We start from the raw sequence: 7,308 nt of genomic DNA on the forward strand, positions 1-7,308 counted from the left end.
GTCGTTGTGGACCGGTTCTCTAAGGCCTGTCGTCTCATCCCAATGCCGGGTCTCCCTACTGCCCTACAGACCGCTGAGGCTTTGTTTACCCACGTCTTCCGGCACTACGGGGTTCCTGAGGATATAGTGTCTGATCGGGGTCCCCAATTCACCTCTAGAGTCTGGAGGGCGTTCATGGAACGCTTGGGGGTCTCGGTTAGCCTTACCTCGGGTTTCCACCCTGAGAGTAATGGGCAGGTGGAGAGAGTGAACCAGGATGTGGGTAGGTTTCTGAGATCGTATTGCCAGGGCCGGCAGGAGGAGTGGTCGGGGTATATCCCCTGGGCAGAGATGGCCCAGAACTCTCTTCGCCACTCCTCTACTAACCTGACCCCTTTCCAGTGTGTTCGGGTATCAGCCGATTCTGGCACCATGGCATCAGAGCCAGATCGAGGCTCCTGCGGTGGATGAGTGGTTTCGGCGCTCTGAGGAGACGTGGAACGCTGCACACGTACATCTGCAGCGGGCTATCCGTAGGCAGAAGGCGAGCGCCGATCTCCACCGCAGTGAGGGTCCAGTATACGCACCTGGAGATCGAGTCTGGCTCTCGACTCGAAACCTGCCCCTTCGCCTGCCCTGCCGGAAGCTTGGTCGGCGGTTTGTGGGGCCATTTAAAGTCCTGAGGAGATTGAACGAGGTATGTTACAAGTTACAACTGCCTAATGATTATCACATTAACCCCTCGTTCCATGTGTCTCTCCTCAGGCCGGTGGTAGCTGGTCCACTCCAGGACAGAGAGATAAGAGAGACTCCTCCGCCCCCACTGGACATCGAGGGGGCTCCGGCGTACTCAGTCCGGACCATTGTGGATTCGAGATGTCGGATGGGTGGTCTACAATATCTCGTGGAGTGGGAGGGGTACGGTCCGGAGGAACGGTGCTGGGTGCCTAGGAGGGACATTTTAGATCCCTCCCTCCTGACGGAGTTCCACCGTAGTCATCCCACGCGCCCTGCTCCGCGTCCTCCTGACCGTCGCCGAGGCCGGGGTCGGTGCACGGCTGGAGCCGCGCGTCAAGGGCGGGGGTACTGTCACGAATACCGCCGAGGCTGCTCCTCCTCCTTGCTCGGGCAGGCTTCGGCGTTCGTCGTCCCCGGAGTACTAGCTACTACCGCTTGTATGTTCTCGATGTTTGTTTGGTCTTGTCTAGTTGGTCGCACCTGTTTCGTCTTCTGTATTGATTATGTCACCTATACATTTCCTTTGGTTTTGTTTGCAGTTGTGTGTTATTGTCTGCCTGTCGTTTGGTGTCAAGGTTCGGTACTTTTGTGTTTAAGAGTATTTTACGCATTGCGCGTATTAGTTCGCCTCCGGTGTTTTCGAGGCCATTTACTTTGTATTGTTCATGAGTCTCAGTAAAGTCGTGTTGACTTATCCTCTGTGTCCTGCGCCTGACTTCACCACCACATCCACATCAACAATGTGACAAAGAGAGAATGGAGGGATGGCAATTGGATAATGAATTACCAATATTACCTAAGTGATTGTTTAGGTAGGTGGTAATATTGACACATGGGCAAATCATGTGTAAAAAGGGGGATGGTAGGATTAAATAATAAATATATACGAAGGAGAGGACAAAATACTTAAAAAAAAAAAAACAACAAGAATAGAAATTGAGAGCTGAACATGTGTGAAGATAATTTATTAACCACACCCGTATGTCAGAGGTTTTGTGCCCCACAGGTGAACTAAAGGAGAAGGTGACCCACTCTATCTAACCAGGAGACTGGTGAGCATCCAGTCCCTAAAGAAGAAAAACTGGAAGCAGGCCTGTTGGGAAGGGCCCTATCAGGTTATATTGGTCACTGCCTTTACCAGCAGAATAGCTGAGAGATCCACCTGGGTGCATGTCACACACTGCAAAAAGGTAAACCCAGCTACACCTGACGAACAAACACAGAGTTAGGAGAAAGAACCGATCACCACGAGGGCTCGGGGGTTGGCTCCTTAACGAAGATTCCCTTACCTTGTCTGATCATCCCTGTGTGAGTTCGATAGAAGGTAAAGCAATGGGTTGGCCTCCGGGGTCTGACATGTTCTCAGGGCGAGGGTGGGGATTCACAGATCTCCTGACGGTAGGTAGCTGTCTGATTGTGGGGGCCATATTCCTAACACACTCAAACCTTCCTGATCCGCCAGAAGTAGTAGTTAACCTAACACAAGTTGATAAAATAATACCTGAGCACAGTCTACGAAGGCATAGGAGACAGCTAGACGTAGGGAAAGGGGAAGTACTAGGGACTTTAGGGAAGGACATCACCTTTTGAGGTCTTTGCGGACGAGTTGGGGACTACTGGCTGGTAGTATCGTAAAGGATGGGAGATATATATGTATGTCACCATGTACATCCTGGGACTATGTAGTTGCTCATACCAAGCGGGGGGGGGGGGGGGGGGGGGATATGTCAATCTCCATACACAGTTTAAGGACAGGTGTAGTATTGTGAAAGTAGGGAATTACCAGAAATGGCAGTGCGACCCATATAAGGGTAGGTACTGTCTGAAAGTCCGAATTGCGCTAAAACAGGTTACAGACCTGAACAAGTGAGATATCCTCTTCAACTGGGGCACCCTATAGAGTAAACCTCTCTGAGGGAGGTAGTGAGACCGGGGCTGTGGTGAAGATAGTGCAAACTATAGACCTGAAGGAAGTAGTACAGGTGGAGACGGGGTATAGAGATCTTAACCTGTGGTTGAAATGGATTTAGTATACGGCAATAACTATGTCTAAAGAGGACTGTTATGCCTGTGGGACAGCCAAACCAAGGTTAACAACTACTCCGTTCCCCTTGACAGGCTTTTAACTCTCCGTCAGGTTTATCCTCCATGATTCAATTGTTCAAGCCACCTGGGAATGTGGTGAAGGAGTCTTGTAGTAACTTGCACTATCTGTATCCCCCGATAACAAAGTCACCCCGACCTAGGTTGCCTCCATTTGAAGTCTCAGGGGATTCTTATTATTGTTTTTCTAGGACTAATAAGATAGGATACAGGGTAGGGCATCTTAGCTCCTGCTCCCACACAGAGAATGTCACAACTAAAGAGACCATGACTAATCTCTCCTCTTTGTTGCATCCAGAGGATTTTAGGAACCAAAACCAGGCCTGTGCTGACATCTGATGTTTGTGTGGTGATAACAGATTGTGAACTCACCTACATACGCAAACAATCAAACGTGTCAGAGACTGGTGAGTTGTCACGTAGAAAGTGGGACCTCCTCCCGGGATCCTTTGATGAAAGGATATATATTGATGGGATAGGAGTACCTCGAGGGGTTCCAGAAGAATTCAAAGCTAGGAATCAGATCGCAGCTGGGTTTGAATCAAGTCTTTTCTGGTGGTCAACAATTAATAAAAACGTAGATTGGATAAATTATATTTACTATAACCAGCAAAGATTTATAAACCACACTCGTGATGCAATAAAGGGATTGGCTGAGCAGACAGCGGCAACTAGCTTATTGGCATGGCAGAATAGAATAGCTTTAGATATGCTTTTGCCTGAGCGGGGTGGAGTTTGTGTTCTGTTTGGATCTATGTGCTGTACTTTCATCTCCAACAATACAGCACCGGACGGGTCCATGACCAAAGCGCTTCAGGGACTCACCATGCTGGCGAACGAACTGGCTGAGAACTCTGGTATTGATAGCTCCCTAAACGGTTGGTTTGATAACATATTTGGTAAATGGAAAACTATTGTTGTAACTATTCTGGGTGAAGTTATAGCTTCTATGGGTATACTTGTTCTTTGTGGATGTTGTCTTATTCCCTGTGTCCGAGGGTTGGTGAGAAAGGAGATGGAGTAGGCGGTTTCCCAACAGATGGTGAGATACGGCCCAATCCCGGACTCCGACCTAAGGAATGACGGATATGACCTACCAGGCTTCGTGGAGTGACACCCTAGAGGGTGTCTAAAGGGGGCCAAAATTTACTTCCCTGTTTGTGTTTTATGTTTTAGTAATCTTGTGTTTTGTGTTCTATTAATCCTGTGTTTTATGCTTTATTAATCAAGTTAACCATTGTGAATGTTTGCCTTTCCTTATGTGAAGGTTTGAAGTTCCTGGGTGGCTGGAAGCCAATCTAGTACAGTTGGGTGTAGATGGAAGGACTGAAGGCCTTTTTATTATCATTATTGCCTATTAATAAAAGTGTGATTCTTTTTGTTTGTATTGTATTTTAATGAGTGACACCCTGTGTTTTCTTATTTTGGGTTCACACCCAGTGGGTGTGAAAAGGGGGATTGTGGGGATCTAGATGTGATGACTAGCTTAGAAAGAATGCATTAATGATTAAACATAAAAGGTTTGTACTGTACTGATATAAATTGTTTCACATAACAAGCTGTGATTCATGTGAGGAACGTTAGGGGGTAGGATGAGATAAGACTTGTATTTCTCACAGACACATACACACTTCCTCTTTGTTAAACCATCATACTCAAGGACATGTGTACTGCAAAAAGGTGCTGACTCTACAGGGTGTGATGATAACAACTTATGCCTGGCAACAGTGTGCAACAGTGGAGCGCCAAGGGGCTGGGACCAGCCTGTGCGCCAACGGATAGGCTGAGTAAGTGTAAACCACGCTCAGTCTCTACTCTGATTGGCCAGCAGGGAGCGGGAACTATCTCTGTCAGAGTATTTTAAGAAGAACTCATAACAATGGCTTAGTTCTCTGAGTGCTGTTAGAAATAGCGTAATTCAAATCTGGTATTGGAATAAGAGAAAACATAATCAAGAGATATTCAATCCAAGCTAAATGTATTATATGCTAAATGTATGTATGATAAGTATGATGGTTCGTATACGGGCTCATTGAAATACCATGCAGGGCAGACAGAGAACTGATCCATTGTTACAGGCTGTTCTTTACATTTACATTTACCTGACAGTGATAGTTCCCGCTCCTTGCTGGGCCTATCAGGGTAGAGACTGAGCGTGGTTTAGACTTACTCAGCCAATCCGTTGGCGCACAGGCTGGTCCCAGCCCCTTGGCGCTCCACTGTTGCCAGGTGTCTAGTTGTTTTGCAACTTATCCAGAAAGTCAGCACTTTTTGCAGTACACATCCTTGAGTATGATGGTTTAACAAAGAGGCAGTGTGTATGTGTCTGTGAGAAATACAAGTCTTATCTCATCCTACCCCCTAACGTTCCTCACATAAATCACAGCTTGTTATGTGAAACAATTTATATCAGTACAGTACAAACCCTTTATGTTTAATCATTAATGCATTCTTTCTAAGCTAGTCATCACATCTAGATCCCCACAGTGCCCTGTGTGGTATTTCAGTGGACCTGTATATACGAACATCATATTTACCATTGAAGTGGTTTGCATTAATTAAAATACTAGTCTATTTTAGAAGACGTGTATTGACCTCTTTTGTTCCTAATACTAGATTTGAATTGACGCAACTTAACAGACATTATTTCCAGACTCACTTTAAGTACAGTTCCTCCTTAGGAGGCCTGTCTGGGAAACGGTGGTCCCCAGCGGGAGGACTGTCCACAAAGATAAGGGTCGGGAAAACACTGTCCTCCTCAGAACGCTCCCCCTCAATCTGTGTGGGTGCAAGACTGCTCGCGCCTGACAGGGAAAGCAGTCACATCTGCGCTTCCCGGGTTTCCCTCGATTTTCTCCTCAGACTCCCGGCTTGCAAAACAACTGCCCGCTTGCAAAACAACTGAAACGATTCGCCCCCATGGCGGACTTCTCCGGCGCCTCCATGCGGATGAGGGCGAAACAGGGCTCATCTGCTTCCTCTTGACAGAGCACTTCCTCCTCTCTCAGTATGATACTTCTTTGGGAAGCGTAGTATTGCTTTCAGAAAGGTACACAGAAAAGGCTGGTCATTACAATACGTTAATTAATGTGTCGAATATTTTATATAGATTTCATGATACTTGAATATCACTTAATATTGCATGAAATGTATGAAAGTTCCCTAAACACATAACACGCTGTCGCAAAAAACAAAATGTATAGGCCATGAATTTTATTAAGTGCTCGTCAAGGTAGCGTGGCCGAGTGGTCTAAGGCGCTGGATTTAGGCTCCAGTCATTTCGATGGCGTGGGTTCGAATCCCACCGCTGCCAGTACGTTTTTTAAAAACCTTGCCTTGCATTCATTTTGAGAAATACATTTACATTTTAGTCATTTAGCAGACACTCTTATCCAGAGTGACTTACAGTTAGTGAGTGCATACATTTTTCATATAATGTACGTACTGGCAAAACGTACATTATAGACCACTTGACCTTGACGTAATTTCAACTGCAACCTTTTATGGTGTTGCTGTATGAGTTGCTCCCCAATGTGGCGCATGTATCATAGTACAGCCTGGCATTTGAAACAGGTTAACGCATCTTGTCGTTTATTGTCATGAGTCTTTTTTCTGGAGGCAGAACGATGTCCCCTTGTATAGGCCAGCTGCAAAGTCAATATTGGCTATATTAATTTAAGATTAGGGTTAGGCGTTAGGGTTAGGCATTAGGTTTAGCAGTGTGGTTACGGTAAGGGTTCAAATCAAATCAAATCAAATTATATTTGTCACATACACGTGTTTAGCAGATGTTATTGCGGGTGTAGCGAAATGCTTGTGCTTCTTGCGCCAACAGTGCAGTAATATCTAACAAGTAATATCTAACAATTTCACAACATATACCCAATACACACAAATCTAGTAAGGAATGGAATTTAAGAATATTTACATATATGGACAAGCAATGACAGAGCGGCATGGACTAAGATACAGTAGAATATTATAGAATAGAATACAGTATATACATATGAGATGAGTAGTGCAAGATATGTAAACATTATTAAAGTGACTAGTGTTCCAGTGGCCAGTGATTTCAATAGGCAGCAGCAGCCTCTAATGTGCAAGTGATGGCTATTTAACAGTCTGATGGCCTTTAGATAGAAGCTGTTTTTCATTCTCTCGGTCCCAGCTTTGATGCACCTGTACTGACCTCGCCTTCTGGATGATAGCGGGGTGAACACGCAGTGGCACGGGTGGTTGATGTCCTTGATGATCTTTTTGGCCTTCCTGTGACATCGGGTGCTGTAGGTGTCTTGGAGGGTGGGTAGTTTGCCCCCAGTAATGCATTCGGCAGACCGCACCACCCTCTGGAGAGCCCTGCGGTTGCGGGCGGTGCAGTTGCCGTACCAGGTGGTGACACAGCCCGACAGGATGCTCTCAATTGTGCATCTGTAAAAGTTTGTGAGGGTTTTAGGTGACAAGCCAAATTTCTTCAGCCTCCTGAGGTTG

This window comes from Coregonus lavaretus (assembly GCF_964263955.1).
Source record: "Coregonus lavaretus genome assembly, chromosome: 2".
In the NCBI taxonomy this organism is placed as follows: domain Eukaryota; kingdom Metazoa; phylum Chordata; class Actinopteri; order Salmoniformes; family Salmonidae; genus Coregonus; species Coregonus lavaretus.